The following is a 17,282-nucleotide window of genomic DNA, read 5'->3' on the forward strand; positions in this document are numbered from 1 at the left end:
GCTATATAAATGTAGTTTATTGTCATGCCTCCCTTCCTGAATGTCTTTTCCTTCAACTTGCACGTAACACATTTTCTCTTGGTGATAGTTGTTTGGGTTCTCGTTACCACCAATTTTCTGGGCATGCATGTGGTGTGTTCTATGACACAAACAAATTATTTGGTCTCGTTTGTGTGTGTTCCTGTGCATATGTCCTTGACCTCCCCCATTATTATAGTAATTTTTTCCTGGGGGTTCTTCATTCTTTAACCCCTCATCCTCTCCTACCTGTCTGGCATACTCTACACAATCCTTGGACCTCTCATTTTGCCTTCATAAGAGGAGAAAGATCAGAGCTGTCTGATGATACTTTAACCATTTTATCTCTATTCATTTATAAAAAAAAGGCACCATTACTTATTTTCTATGATCAGAATACAATCAGATTTTCACCCTTTGGCAATTCAATATCGGTCATCATTCTGTTTATGGGTCTTTCACAGGCGAATGCATCTCTGTCAGTGCAATTTTTTTTGAGAAAAGAAACTCACAAGGCAAAATAGATTGAGAATGTACAGTCATCGGCATACTCTGCTCTTTATCATTCCTGATTTTCCAGGGTGAAGTAACGTATTGTACCATTTAAGTCTCAAAGGAAATGAACAGAAGGGTCATTCCTCACACAGGCTAGGAAATTGAGATTATTCTATTACATCCTTTGTAGTAAAATGCTTAAGAATGATGAAAATTTATATAATTTTATTTTGTATTTTCTGAATAAACGTGAGGATTCTTCTTATATAGTATCCTAAGAACTTGAATGTGGGTAGATATAGATATAATTAAACAATAATAAAATACAGTGTTAATGAAACAATGTACTTGAATTTAGTAAGAAAACCAAACTGAGGAGTTTCTGGATGAAATTGTAAAATATCTTGAATTTATCCCTTTGCAGTGATTCAAACATAATAAGAGGATACGCCAACAGGAAAGAACAATGCTGGGAAAATATTCAAATTTGTAACGTTGGATGCCCCCCAAAGGTACCTGAGCTGACCTACTGTTTGGCAATTTCAAGAAAGTGTCTGTGCCTTTCTGTCAAGGCCACAGTCAATATGTTGGCATAAATCTCTTTTTAATGGAGTGATAAGAATCTGGTTCTCAAAGGTTTAAGAGGATTCACTTCTATCACGTGTTCATATCCACCTAGGTTAATTAATGTTTAGACAAAGCTAATCTCATTAATAGGATTGTCCAACCCTGTGTAACAAGAGGACACTGAAGGCGTGTCAAGTGGAGCCCTGTGGAGTTTGAAGAGCCGCTGGCCTCACCAGAATGCTGGGGTTTTGAGGGGGTGTGCATTACAGAGAGGTGTTCTTGTCCACCTTACCCCCCTGGCTTGTCTCCTTCTCTTTCCTCTTAAGATGGTCCTGTGGATGGCAAGGGTCACAGGCAGGGAGTGAAGACGCATCCATCACCAGGAGATGACATGCTAGAGGCCCAAATGGGAACTGCGCCATCTGCCCACCCTTTCAGGGTCTCAGGGGGACGACACCCACAAAAGAGGCATGGGCATTGGGCTTATTTCATGTTGCCCCCAGTTTGGTGGGTCAGGCTTGGTATAAACTGAGGAGGATGAGAGGCATCCTTACTAAGGGCCCAGGGTGAAACCTGAACCCCTCCCTCCCACTAGCTCAGTGACCCTGCAGGAATTTGATCTTTGAACTTTCACTTCCTCCTCTGTACAAGGCAGATACAAACAGAACTAACTCCTAGGGTTGCACTGAGGAGTAAATGAAAGAAATAACTAAGGCCCTTAGCAGCGTAGGGTGCCTGGTATTCAGAAAAAATTCACAAATGGATGTTGTTTTTGTTGTTGTTATTATGATATAATTTGACCGTTCTGTCTTTTTGGCCTCTTTTGGTGTGAGGCCCCACCCAGTGATGAACAATGCCCCGGGGGTCCGACCATGCCCCAGGCCCAAGCCCATGCATGGGAGAGTGTGAGTCCAAGAGGGAGAAAAGGCAGGCTGGAGAGTCAAAGCTTAGAAATGAATGAAGTCAGCAGGAAGAACACTATGTCATAGGAGGGGGGCCCTGAGAAGCTCCCCGCCTCCAGGGCTCTCTAGGGAGGCTCTGTGCCTTTGGTTGGGGTCGGGGAATAGCTCACAGGGAATGTGTCTCTTTTTGTTCAGTGATGTGAAACTCTCAGGTGTTTCTCAGCAAGGACACAATTACCACCTCCACCCCTCTTACCCAAAGCTCTTTGCTGAATTATATGCTGTAACTGTTATAATCATATTATTTTACTTGTGAGACTATGCTATTGTGGATATAATAATAATAATAATAATAATAATAATTCTGGCTTCACATTTATTATGCCCACAGGGTACCTAATGCCTTAGTAAACCTCTCCTCTTCTGTTGTACTTTCCATTTTGTCCTTCCTTAATTTTCGAAGCAAAGTGGCTGTATCAAGGACTCCGGTATTAGTTAGAAATTTAATGTTTTTTACGCATTCAGGGGACTACAGCTGATGACATTTAGTGCATAATCTTTTTTTCCCTGAAAAAATTAAATACCAGCCATGGAGTTGAGTTATTATAATGACTGAGATATTTATAATAAATGCAGTAGAAACCTCTTGGGGGGAGGCAGGGTCTAAGTGAATTAATGATTGCCCCTTTTCTGCTCACTGCCTTTCCAAATGAAGACCTTCATTTCCCCTTTTGTAAAACATGAAGCTGACCCCTAAGCGACTGGTTGGAACAGGAGTGGGCCCTTGAGCTGGGCCCCAGGAGAAAGATTTAGTCTCTCGGGGGACTGACTCACGGAAGAACAGAGGTGTGCTGGAAAAGCGAATGACGCTGGTAAGAAGAGAATGACACAGGCTTAAAAATGAGAGCAGAGAGATGGGGGAAAAAGTGTCAGGATATGTTCCTAGTGCCTGGTTCTCATTCCTTTCTAAGTCTGGAAGCCTTCAGATCTGCTCTGAGGTTTTGTGATACACCGTTGAGTTCATACCATCAATTCCTTTTTTTTTGCTTAAGCTAGCTTGAATTTTAATTTTATTTCTATTATTTGCTGCCAGAGCTGCCTTGATGAATTGAGCAAATATTCCAGATCAACTTCCATGACCACTGGTGTTGGCTTTGGTTGGAGCGGGAGATAGGGCTCTGCTGTCCCATTGCAGGCTGTCCCACGCGTCTTACACCTTGCGCTTCAAAAACGTGTTTTCCTTGAAGAGGCTCTTGAGAAGAAAATACTTTGACCTTGAGTTCCCCTAAGGAATGAGCCCTGAGCTATGTGAAACCCGAGAAAAACAACAGCTTTCTTTTCAAAATGTCAACATTTCTTCGTGTTGTGAGAGCCGGAGGCTCGATTGTGCCTTTGGGGCTGACAATTCCTTTGTTTTGGAAAAACATCCTACAGGTTTCGCAAAATTAAAGCCCAGATCCTGTGTTGGAAAGGGGACAACGAGAAGCTGAACTGCTCCACGAAGTTATGTCAAAGGTTGTCTTCCTCAAGGGTACGATAGCATCTCTGAGATTACGTGTGAGGAGAGGCTGGTTTGCAAGACAAGGGAAGGAAAAACGTGCTTTACTTTTTGTGTTTTTCCTTACCGCGGGTGGTGGCTATGGCCAGAGCCTGACACCAGCCTGCCTGACACCAGCCTGAAACTCAGCTCGGCCCTTGAATCAGTCAGAACGCAGACAGGCAGCAGAACCGCAACAGTCACTTGAATAAGCGAATTTCATAAAGAATTATTAACGAGGCAACAAGTTGTTAACTAGGTAACTACAAAGTATCACAGAGGCAGCTAAAAGAAGCAGCTATCACATCTAGGGCTGCGGGAACAAAGGGGCCACACCAGAATAGTTAAAACTTAAGTTATTGACGAAGGAGCCCCATGGAGACGAAACACAGACTTCTGAGGAGGGGCCTCTGATTGGCTGGTGCTGGCGTGTTTGAGGCGGAAGGAGGGGCCTTTGGGATCCACATCTCCCAAGAGGGGGTGCTGGTTGCCTAGTGCTAGTATCTTGGGAGGCGGGACAAAAGAAGGAGGTAGTTCTGCAAGGCATGTGTGTGCGCATGCATACATGGGCGTGTTGTAGGTCCCTTATGCCTTCACCCAGCTTTCAGCCAAAGCTTATTGCGTGGTGACAACCTGGTCTCAGCTTGCTTTGTTTTGGGAATTGATGGCTAAACTCATGTCCTGTGCATAGGGCAACACATGATGGAGATCAAAAGTCACCTGAGAAGGCTACTTTTGAGATGGCTAGAAGTAAACTGTGGAGGAGTGCAGCTGAGCACCAGGTCCACATGCAGACCATGCAGAAAAGGGACAGATGGGATCCATTTGTGACAATAAAAACATGCCATAAGGACTCTCAGAAATATGTTGGGGAGAATTGGCTCAAATGGAATTGGATGGGGAGTGTGGTGTCTCTCTCCATTGGATGGGAGCCCCCAAGACAACCCGGTTGAAGCCAGCGGTGTGGGTGGTAAAAGGATTCACCCAAGAGAGAACAAAAGAGATAAAAGTTTATTGAAAATACTGCAAGGAATTTTTGGTGGGCAGGACAGCAGAGGAGAGACTGTCTCCAAGGAGGCAGCGGGTGGGGGCTATTTTTAAAGAGGGAAGGTGAGGCAGTAGGTAGGGCCATATGTGGAATTTTCCCTGTTTTGATAACTGTGCCTGGTTGTAAGTAGCCCATTGGTCTTAGGGCTTATGGATATTTTGAGGTGGGTCTCGCTTGATGGGACTGTCTGTATTCAGCCTGGTGGTTGCTTCCAGCCCTTTTGCCTTGATCAAGCTTCCATTGGTCAAGCCTGTTGTCTAAAAGCAGCCTCTACAGAGAGGACTTAGGCTTCTGTCATGATGAAGTAACTCATTAGTTAATGATGGAGTCAGTGAGATATTATGACCACTTTGAAGAGCCCTTAGGAAACTTGGGTATTTATGCACAATTTAATGAGAAAACACTAGAGTGAGATTGGAGAGTTAAATATAAATCTGTTCGATTTTCAATAAGCAATCAATCTTTGGGATTATCTCTTCCACCGGACAGAAATTATTTGCATTTCTAACCAATAAAATAAAAAATTAACAAGTAACTTTACTAAGTCTGGAAATTTTAATCTATAGTGAAAAATGAGATGAGCTAAATATATTCTCCTAGGCAATCCTTGGGTGTCCTTTGCCCCCACATGATATTGAAAGGATATGCCACCCATGGTGGGCGCCTGGGTGGCTCAGTTGGTTAAGTGAAAGGATATGCCACCCATGGTTTTGCCTTAATTTAAAGGTTTGGATACATTTCCTGACATTATTTAAGCATAAAATAATGGTATGATCTTGAAAGCTTCTCTAGAGGACTCACATAATTCTGCATGGCAACTACATTAGAATCGACCTAAGGCTTTGTTCTGTCTTGGGTTCTAGGCCACCTTCTATTGGCTACTTTCTTAGTCTTGAGCATTTCCAGTTGCTTGGATTCCACCCAGTGTACCAAATGGTTCCTGCTGTATGCCTAGATTATTTGACTATTTTGACAAGGACTAGTTATCCTGGCTTTGAACTTAAATAAACTGACAGGTAATGACTTAAAATCATTGCCTATGAGCACTATGTATTTCCCAAACCACTTCTCCATTTATTATCTATAAATATAATATGTATGACATATGTAGTAACATATATATGAATATAGTATATAAATAAGTTATATAAGTTATATGAAACACGTTTGTGTGTGTGTGTATTTGTGTGTCCAGATAAAAAGTTCGTAAAAGCAAAAGTCAAAGCTGGATATATAAACCCAAGTTTCTAGTCACTGAAATAAGACCTACAATGGTACAGAAATGTCATTAGATAAACTAATGGTCATCCCAGCACCATTTCCCTTGCTGCTCCCAACTATTTGCATATGTTCCTATCTGCTTAGCTTCCAAGCGCATTTAAAGTCTAAAAGTTCTTTTTAATAAATTCAGTTAGTAAATACTCTTTAATAAATTTTCTGCCCAATGAGCTAGAATGGATTTTGTTTTTTTAATAAAAAATGCTGATTGGGGCATGTGGGTGGCTCAGTCAGTCAAGTATCTGACTCTTGATTTCAGCTCAGGTCATGATTTCAGGGTCATGATCTCAGGGTTATGAGATTGAGCCCATGTTTGGCTCTGTGCTGAGCGTGGAGCCTGCTTAAGAGTCTCTCTCTCTCTCTCCCTCTGCCCCTCCCCCACCACTCATGATCACTGTCTCTCTAAAAAATAAATAAACAAAATATTTTAAAAAAGAATGCTGATTGCTCTAAAAGATAATGAAAGGACTATAAACTACTCTTACTGATCTTTAAGAAAATTGAAAAGAAGAAGATGTGCCAGAAGAGGAAAGATAAACAAAAGCAAGAAAAAGAAAGATTTCAGAAGTCATGTACAAGGGAGAAAATTTCTCCAACAGGATATTAAATAAATGGCATACAACACTTGGAAAAGAAAATAGTCCTCCTCAGGAGCCCCTGTGGATTCATTAAAGAGTCAAGTCAAATGAATCTTCTTTCTTTTATTTATGTATTTCTAACAGTCATTCATAACTGTTCAGGTTGTTTCTTCATTACTGACTTTAATAAAAAACTATGTATGATTTAATCAAAGTAGTTAACAAATTGATCATAATGGAAATAAAACACTTTTTATATTCTCTCTCTGGACACCTTTGTGCACATGGTAGAAGAAATCAGAATAGGATAATTGTTGCAATTAGGGGATTTCAAAGACTGCTTTAATGAAGGATTTGAAGTCACTTACAATAAAAGATGACTACAGTAGCAAAAGGACTGGAGAAAGGGGAAAAGAGCATAATGCTCACCATGGAGGCTGTTATTGTTTTGACTCTATGTTAATCTGGGCTCTCTTTAATAACGACAAATTTGAAGCAATTTTGCTAATGACATGAGAAAATGCTAAAATAATGTTATACAAAAAAAAAAAAGGGTACACAAAATTGTATATATGGTTTGGTCTCACTTGGGTAAAAAAATTACCTAGAAGAAAACTTAAGAGGTATATATTAAAATCTTAAAAAAATATATATATATATATATACACACACACACACACTGTGATCCAAAGTTAATATATATATACACACACACACTATAAGCCTATATTATTTTTATAATTAGAGTTAAAGTCAAAAAAGAAAGAGAAGAGAGGCTTTGGGCATTCTGGTAGCAGGGAAAATATGAAGTGTAATAACATACACCTGTTATGATAAGATTGAGAAAGAGAAGGTAGTTCTGCAATTAAATTCTATGAGAGTTTTTTCATATGGAATTTCATAAGAGGGAAATAAATATCATTTCTGGTGCTTTCTCATGTACAAAATTTATAGTTATATTAGAAGTAGAATAATTCATAGTATTAGAAGAATTAGAGTAAGAACAATTTATGTTATTGTTTCTTGAAATGGCCTTTCATAAAAACCAAGGGCATAACATTAAAAGCAAAGTCAGTGAAGGTTAACTCTGGAAGGAACCACAGTGCAATAAATAGGTAGATTCTGAGTGGCTAAGCTAGTCCAAGAATAGATCCTAAGGAATAATTGACTTAACCAAGGTCACAGAATATGTTAATAATAGAGCCAGAGTTAGAACCTATGACTTGATTTTTCAGTCTGACAATGCTACCCTCCCTTTGCCTGGCCCCAAAAAAGAAATGTGGAGATTGGTTCCTATGATCACCATCTATCTATCATTGACTTGAATCCCTTACCCCAAAGTGTATACTTACCCACCTTACCCCCCTTTACATTAAGCTACCTTTAATTTCAAATCCTATCTTTGGATGAATGTGTTTGTGTGTGTGTGTGTGTGTACTTGTATATGCATTTGCATATGTGAATGTCCTAGGTTGACAAAGGCCGGAGGAGATTAAGACATATTCTACACCCAGATTTTAGCCACAACAGACCAAATACTTGCCTTTCAATGATTAATGGAGAGAAATTAAGATATTACGGATGGGAAATTTACAAGATGCTTTTAATATAATTAAAAATAATGTCTCTATTGGCTCTTAACTCTTCTCCAAGCCTAGTATTGGCTTCTTTCCAAAACTAATACATTTTATCCAGCAATTGGAGAGCACATATTAGGAAAAAAAATTTCCATCTTTGAATTCATACTTGACTGATCAAAGTGTAGCTTGTGAAATGTAGTATTAGGTTACTATATTGGGAAAGAATTACCAGGTTGCTGGTAGTCATATTTTCAGGAAATCATGAAATGTTTTTAAGAGCAGGAAGAAACATACACATTCATTTATACCTGTCTCATTTTACAGATGAGGAAACTGAATAGTAACCACGAATCTGTGATTTTCCTTTTTCTCTTCTTTCATTTGAAAAATAATTTTGAGCATCCTTTATGCGTCAGATCATGCAATAGCTCTTAAGGAATTAAAAATCAAAAGCCTTGATTCATAGCCTTAAGAAATAACATACTAGGGAAGGTGCAGCATGCATTAATAAACATTAATCCATCAGAGCATATGTTATATTGTATTATAGTTATGTTCCTAGAGTTACAAAGATAAGGGAATAGTGCAATTTGCCAGGGTGGTCAGGAAAGCTTCCCTAGAGTAGATAATGTTTTATCTAGGCCATGAAAAATGAGCAGAAATACACCAGCTTCAGAAACAAGGGAAGAGTATTCAAAGTAGAGAGAAATGAGAGGCACAGGATAGAAGCATACAGGTTTGTGTTTATTTGGGGGATACTAAAGACTGGCTTAAGCTCTAGGGAGTGACTGAAGGTAAGATTGCATAGGTAGGCTCTGATATAGTTGGGGAAGGCTTTATAGAGTCAGCTAACTTTATAAACTTTATTTTACAGGTAATGGGGAGCTATTGCATAATGCTAAGCAGGGAAATGACATTTTACACTTTCACATGGGTTTATATTTGAGAGAAATAACTGGTCGCACTGTAGAGGATCGGCTGGAAGGAGACAAGTTCAGATGAAAATGGTGAGGTAATGGACAAGATCAATGAGAGTGGGCCTTACAAAGAAGGAGGGGATATTTATGAGGTTAGAATTGGCAGGACCTTATGGCTGTGAGGGATAAGAGATAGGGAGCAGCCAAGGGGGAAAATGAAGTTTCTGGTTTTGAAGAAAAGTCATGGCGATGCCATATAATTAGGCTATGAAATACATGAAAAGTGCGGCAGGAACAAAGTTTGTATGTCATGTTGGACATATTCAGCTTACCCAGGATGGAACTTTTAAAGGGAAGATAGATGTACAGGAAATAATTGAAAATCATGTCTTAAGTTCAGAGGAAAAGTATGGGCTGGTGTTACTGATTTTGGAGTTGTTAAAGTAGGTAAAAATTGAAGCAAGAAAGGGGAATAGAGAAGGAGAGAGGTCTAATAACAGAATGCTGGGGCATACTATGTTTAAGGGATGGTTGGGAGAGAGGAACTAGCATAAGACATGGTCAGAAAGAATTATTTGTGTGGTAAGAAGAGAGTGAAGAGAACAGTGTTGTGGAAATCATGTTAGTTATAATGCTTTCATCTGCAATTAACAGTCAAACTCAAAATGACTATAATGATAGAGTGATTTATCTGCTCATGTAACAACAGCAAAAATGATAACAATAAAACCTCCAGAGGTAACCAGAGCAGAAGGGGAACAGATGTCTTAATCACAAATCCAGCCACATTTCTTTCTGAGTCTCTCAGAAATGCCCTTCTCTGGGTGTTGGGTTCATCCCTAGACTGCTGGGAGGATGGCTGGAGCAGTTCTGGACTTCCCATCCACATACAACAAAGGCCCTTCTTCCAGTGGTTTTTATCTTAAAAGTGAGGAAATACCTCTCCTCCTCTCCCCCAATTCCTATCAGTCTTGCTCTTCCATTTTATTGGTTTGACAAACTATTCTTGAACCAATCCCTCTGAACAGTACAATTCCATATGCTGGTTGCATTAGGCTTGGGTTTCTGAAGTGGTCACTAGCATAGGAAGTAGAGATTGGGGACTCATTGATCCCTCTTTTGTCTCACAAAGTGCAAGGCTGTTAACCAAAGAAGGTGAGGCAGAATGGGTATTAGGCAGGGGGGGTGTCTGTTTTGAAAGCCAAGAGAAGATAAGATTTTCAGAATGAAGGAGTAGTCATTCATACAAAATTGCAGATCAAGTAGAATAAGTACTATAGGGAGATCATTAAATCTATCAGTTCATGGTCATTGGTGACCTCTGTGTGAGATCTTTCTGAGAAGAGCTGGGGCTGCTCTTGAAGAATACTCTTTGAAGGAGTGTGGCAGCAAAGAGGAAAGAGATGGGGAATGCCGATGTTAAATCAATTGCAACTCAATGAAGCATATAAATTCCTTTGAAAATGCTATTTTACTTCATTGATAAATTTACATCAGCTCACTCCTTCCCAGGTCCAAAATTAATCCTATCACACAGAAAGACTGCAGCAAGTCTGTGAACAAAAGGAAGATCCAAACAAAGAGAGAGTGATAAATGTCTATGGGCTTGATGAAAGGTGGCCACTAAAAATGTGAGAGATGAGCTTCGCAACAACATTTCACTGTATCTTTACTATGCTGTATCTTTGGTATGTCTTGTCAGTTGGTTTCTTTGATGCAAATAAAAAAATGCATACATTTCATTTACAAGGTCAGTCTTAGCAATATTATATGCACTTTGTAATTGCACTGTAATTACATTAAGAGGTGGAGGCAATTTTCTTCGAGTGTGGCCAACCACTCAGAAGATTGGTATAGGAAAGCAATAGGGTGCGGTTAGTCAATGTCAAGCCATAGAATTTCCAGATTCTTAATGCTCAAAGCACACAGTAAGTTTTCAAACTCTATGGTCACCAAGAATTTAATATTATTAATTCTGTGATGCTAATAATAATAATATTGAAGTTATCCTCCTGTGGCTGAGAGATGTGTTATTTTTCAGGGAAAGTAATTCTAGTAATAGTCCCCCTTTCATTTTCATAGCACTTTTCACAATTCATTCTGTTTTCTCCCCCAGTCACAGTCAGCCTGTGAATTAAGAATAGATCATGATATCTTTATTTCCAAATATGAAAACAGAGTCCTAGAAGAGTTGCTTAGTGATTAGCTGAAAGTCACCAGTTATCTTGAATGGTGACTTAGTGTCTGGGTTGTAGCCATTCCACAGTGAATGGAGACATATCAAGACATGCAGAGTGGACTCCAGGGAAAATGTGAGGACCATGATGACACTGGGAGAGGTGACTTTAGCTCTGACTGGACCAAGTGGACTGGGGTGAGGGTGAGGCTTACAAGGTAAATAGCCAGACTAATGATTGACCTTGGCTCAGGGCAAGGATGAAAATGTACAGGAAGTCCATTTCATAGAGAGTTACATTTGGAAATGACTTTAAAGGGCATTCTAATACACCCTCTCCTTTTACCACAAGGATGCCAAGGCCCAGGGAATTCTGAGCTAGGTAACAGGCAAATTCTTCCCCACTAGTCCTGTGATTCCTAGCCTACTGATCCCTCCACTTCTCTAAGTCACAAGTTGGAGTCCTCAAGAGAAGGAGCATAAACCTGATGGAGAAGCAAGTACAGAGACAGGTGATGTGGTTCAGAGGCTCATCACCTGGCAAAATTCAGAGACTAGGGTAAGTGTCATTTCCCTAATGCCAAGGGGACAACTGGTCTAGTCAAGTAACTGTGTGAGAGGTTCCAAAGAGGGGGTGTAAGAGATTCAAAGCCAGAAGGAGGAGCTCTCCAAGTGTTACCTGTTACGAACATGTCCTGATGAATTATGAAGCTGGCATTGGGACATATCCCACATTCTTTGCAAAGATACTGAATATTTGGAAATTTTCTATAGTGTTGATATAATTTGTCTTGATTTTGGGAGAGGAAGTTGAATTTTTAAAACTGCAGTTACTTTCCAGTAATAGGTAACGCTCTTTTGGGGGTTGAGGGTAGAGCAGGGAATGCAACTTCTGTCTGATTTATTTCCTTTAGAGCAAGAAACAAATAGCCTTGTTTATTATTAGTCATAGTTATTACACTATTCATAATCTGTTTTCCCATAAGTATAGTACTGCAATGATGAATGACAACATATATATAGAACAAAATGAATTTATTGCAGGATGTATTTCCAGTGACATGAACAAGAAATTGGGTCTGCAATATATTCAAGTTGTGCTGGATAACTCTAATTCTGCCCAAGAACTCACCTTGGGTAAGGATGAGGTAGGAAGGATAAGACACATTTCTAACTGGTGTTCGATTGCAAGCTCCCCTCTCTGAAGACAGGGTCATGTCTTTTTTTTTTTTTTTTTATTACACAGAGTCTTATTCATAGTACACAATGAAATAAATGTAGAGTAGAATATATTGAAACGAAGTGACTTTTTTATTATGATTTTCCCTCCATCACAACGATTAACATATATTGAGTGCTTACTGTATGTTAGAAACTGTTCTAAGTGCTTTACATGTTTTAATTCACTCAATTCTCATAACAACCCTGTAAGGTAAATATTATTATCACTTCCTCTGTGTAATACAAGGAAAACTAGGCACAAAGAGATTGTGCAATTTGCAAGATTAAATAACACAGGCAAATAAATTAGATCTGGGATTTAATCCTGGACTTGCTGACTATAGATGCTGCTTTCTTAATCACTACACTCTCCTGGTGACTGAGTGTGTGTGTGTGTGTGTGTGTGTGTGTGTGTGTGTGTGTGTGGAGTATATTTGCCTTCAAATTGCTAATGATTTATACCACTATCATTTATTTTATGATCTTCCCTTTCCTCATTGAATTATGTTGCAAATATTAAAGTCTTAGTTTTATGTTTTATTCAATTGATGTCTATCTATTCTTGTGTCAGTACCATGCCATAATTCCATAACATCTTTTAATATCTGTTTGACCTATCCCTTCCCACTTCTCTTATTTTTCAAAATTGTTGCTATCTCTCCACATTACTTGATCTTTCCTTTTTTGTTTTCAATGTGTTTTCCTGACTTAGGAAAAACTCTTCTTCCTCCAGAGTAAGGAGACGTTAGGCCAGGAGCATTCCTTTCAAATGATGCAGGAAACAGAGCTCAAAATGGACTCTGAGGCAGATAAAAAAAATAACCTTAGGAGAGGGGTAAAGTCAGGGTGTTGGGCACATGTAATGAGCTGGGTCTTATCATTCTGGCCTTGCCCTTTACGTGTGTGTGTGTGTGTGTGTATGTGTCCATTTACAAACATGTATGTTTTTGTTTTTTTTCTGGGCTTCAATTGACATCTTTTCTGGATCCAGGAAGGGTGAAGGATTTGGGAAAGCAATTATTTTAGTTCACAAAATAGCAACTCTGGGTGGAGGAGACCTGATTTTTCTCTAGGCCAATGTATCCTTAAAAAGATGGTCACAATATGAAGAGCCAGTGGAATGGTAGAAATGGTAGAAAATGGTAGAAAAATGATTCAGAGTGCTTCAGTGATCTTTCTTACGGGATAAGGCTTGGTGATACTCAGCAAAGAATCTTCTGCAGTTTGGGGACTTCTGCAATTTGGGGTGGGAAAGGTTGGTCTGGGGGAAGGGGGTGGAAGTTTCCTCTGCTTTAATGATAATAACTCTAATTATTGCATGCTTATTATGTGCCGGTGATATTCTAAGAGCTCTACCTATTTTATCACCTAATTCTATAAAGTAGGGGGCACCATCCTCTTTTCACGGATGAAGAAGCAGAGGATCAGCTCAGTGGGGTCACATAACTCATCAGAGCAACACAACTGATAATTCAGACCTGAGTTAAAATCTTTGGACATGGTTTAAAAGGCCCTCCACAATCTGGCCTCTGCTGATCAGACTCATCTCATGACATCTAAATTCAATTACATGGAGTTTTTTCCAGTTCCTTAAACATGTCTTGTTTGCTGTGGCAGAGGCCCTGCTCTATTCCCCAGAACATCTTTACTTCCCAAGCACACAGGAAACTTCCTTTGTCAGCCTCCCCGGGATTTTGGTGGGACCATACGACTAATAGGCACTAGAGTGACACAGAATATTCTCAGATGTGGCCCCTAAAGCACTTCACGTCTTTGACTATGTTTTCTGTTCCCCATCTGCCCAGCTGGATGTGCAGGACCCTTGGAGAGCAGACGGCAGAACCTCAAGATGGTGCCCCTCCTTCACTACTTGGATAAGAGCTATCAGCTCAGCTGCTCACAGAGCTGAGATAGGAGAGAACAACATTTATCATATAAGGATCTGAGATTTTGGAGTGGTTTGTTACAGCATCTAGTATTACTAATCATGACTTACTCTAGACTAGAGGTTGGCCATTTTTTTCTTTTGGAAGGCCATGTCATAAATATCTTAGGTTTTGCAGGCCCCACAGTCTTTTTTGCAATTACTCAACTCTGGTACTATAGTATGAAAATGGCCCTAGGTCATACATGAGTGAATAGGAGGCATGGCTGGGTTCCAATAAAACTTTATTTTTTTTTTATTTTTTTTTTTTACTTTTTTTTTTCATTTTTTTATTCTTATGTTAATCCCCATACATTACAACATTAGTTTTAGATGAAGTGTTCCATGATTCATTGTTTGTGCATAACACCCAGTGCTCCATGCAGAATGTGCCCTCCTCAATACCCACCACCAGGCTAACCCATCCTCCCACCCCCCTCCCCTCTAGAACCCTGTTTGTTTTTCAGAGTCCATCGTCTCTCATGGTTCGTCTACCCCTCCTATTTCCCCCGCTTCATTCTTCCCCTCCCACTACCTTCTTCTTCTTCTTCTTCTTCTTTTTTTTTTTCCTTAACATATATTGCATTATTTGTTTCAGAGGTACAGATCTGAGATTCAACAGTCTTACACAATTCACAGCGCTTACCAGAGCACATACCCTCCCCAGTGTCTATCACCCAGTCCCCCCATCCCTCCCACCCCAACCCCCACTCCAACAACACTCAGTTTGTTTCCTGCGATTAAGAATTCCTCATATCAGTGAGATCATATGATACGTCTTTCTCTGTTTGACTTATTTCACTCAACATAATACCCTCCAGTTCCATCCACGTCGTTGCAAATGGCAAGATCTCATTCCTTTTGATGGCTGCATAATATTCCATTGTATATATATACCACCTCTTCTTTATCCATTCATCTGTCGATGGACATCTTGGCTCTTTCCACAGTTTGGCTATTGTGGACATTGCTGCTATAAACATCGGGGTGCACGTACCCCTTCGGATCCCTACTTTTGTATCTTTGGGGTAAATACCCAGTAGTGCAATTGCTGGATCATATGGTAGCTCTATTTTCAACTTTTTGAGGAACCTCCATACAGTTTTCCAGAGTGGCTGCACCAGTTTGCATTCCCACCAACAGTGTAGGAGGGTTCCCCTTTCTCCGCATCCCCGCCAACATCTGTCGTTTCCTGACTTGTTAATTTTAGCCATTCTGACTGGTGTGAGGTGGTATCTCATTGAGGTTTTGATTTGGATTTCCCTGATGCCGAGTGATATTGAGCACTTTTTCATGTGTCTGTTGGCCATTTGGATGTCTTCTTTGGAAAAATGTCTGTTCATGTCTTCTGCCCATTTCTTGATTGGATTCTTTGTTCTTTGGGTGTTGAGTTTGATGAGTTCTTTATAGATTTTGGATACTAGCCCTTTATCTGATATGTCATTTGCAAATATCTTCTCCCATTCTGTCGGTTGTCTTTTGGTTTTGTTAACTGTTTGCTTTGCAAAAGCTTTTTATCTTGATGAAGTCCCAATAGTTCATTTTTGCCCTTGCTTCCCTTGCCTTTGGCGATGTTTCTAGGAAGAAGTTGCTTCGGCTGAGGTCAAAGAGGTTGCTGCCTGTGTTCTCCTTTAGGACTTTGATGGACTCCTGTCTCACATTGAGGTCTTTCAACCATTTGGAGTCTATTTTTGTGTGTGGTGTAAGGAAGTGGTCCAGTTTCATTCTTCTGCATGTGGCTGTCCAATTTTCCCAACACCATTTGTTGAAGAGACTGTCTTTGTTCCATTGGACATTCTTTCCTGCTTTGTCGAAGATTAGTTGACCATAGAGTTGAGGGTCCATTTCTGGGCTCTCTATTCTGTTCCATTGATCTATGTGTCTGTTTTTGTGCCAGTACCATGCTGTCTTGATGATGACAGCTTTGTAATAGAGCTTGAAGTCCGGAATTGTGATGCCACTGGCTTTGCTTTTCTTTTTCAACATTCCTCTGGCTATGCGGGGTCTTTTCTGGTTCCATACAAATTTTAGGATTATTTGTTCCATTTCTTTGAAAAAAGTGGATGGTATTTTGATGGGGATTGCATTGAATGTGTAGATTGCTCTAGGTAGCATTGACATCTTCACAATATTTGTTCTTCCAATCCATGAGCATGGAACATTTTTCCATTTCTTTGTGTCTTCCTCAATTTCTTTCATGAGTATTTTATAGTTTTCTGAGTACAGATCCTTTGTCTCTTTGGTTAGATTTATTCCTAGGTATCTTATGGTTTCGGGTGCAATTGTAAATGGGATCGACTCCTTAATTTCTCTTTCTTCTGTCTTGTTGTTGGTGTATAGGAATGCCACTGACTTCTGTGCATTGATTTTATATCCGGACACTTGACTGAATTCCTGTATGAGTTCTAGCAGTTTTGGGGTGGAGTCTTTGGGGTTTTCCACATAAAGTATCCTATCATCTGCAAAGAGTGAGAGTTTGACTTCTTCTTTGCCAATTTGGATGCCTTTGATTTCTTTTTGTTGTCTGATTGCTGTGGCTAGGACTTCTAGTACTGTGTTGAATAGCAGTGGTGATAGTGGACATCCCTGCCGCGTTACTGACCTTAGGGGGAAAGCTCTCAGTTTTTCCCCATTGAGAATAATATTTGCTGTAGGTTTTTCATAGATGGCTTTTATGATATTGAGGTATGTACCCTCTATCCCTATACTCTGAAGAGTTTTGATCAAGAAAGGATGCTGTACTTTGTCAAAAGCTTTTTCTGCATCTATTGAGAGGATCATATGATTCTTGTTCTTTCCTTTGGTAATGTACTTTATCACATTGATTGATTTGCGGATGTTGAACCAACCTTGCAGCCCAGGGATAAATCCCACTTGGTCATGGTGAATAATCCTTTTAATGTACTGTTGGATCCTATTGGCTAGGTTTTTGGTGAGAATTTTTGCATCCATGTTCATCAGGGATATTGGTCTGTAATTCTCCTTTTTGATGGGGTCTTTGTCTGGTTTTGGGATCAAGGTAATGCTGGCCTCATAAAAGG

The sequence above is a fragment of the Mirounga leonina genome, unplaced genomic scaffold (assembly GCF_011800145.1).
Source record: "Mirounga leonina isolate KUSES-001 unplaced genomic scaffold, KU_Mleo_1.0 Mir_128, whole genome shotgun sequence".
Taxonomy (NCBI): Eukaryota; Metazoa; Chordata; class Mammalia; order Carnivora; family Phocidae; genus Mirounga; species Mirounga leonina.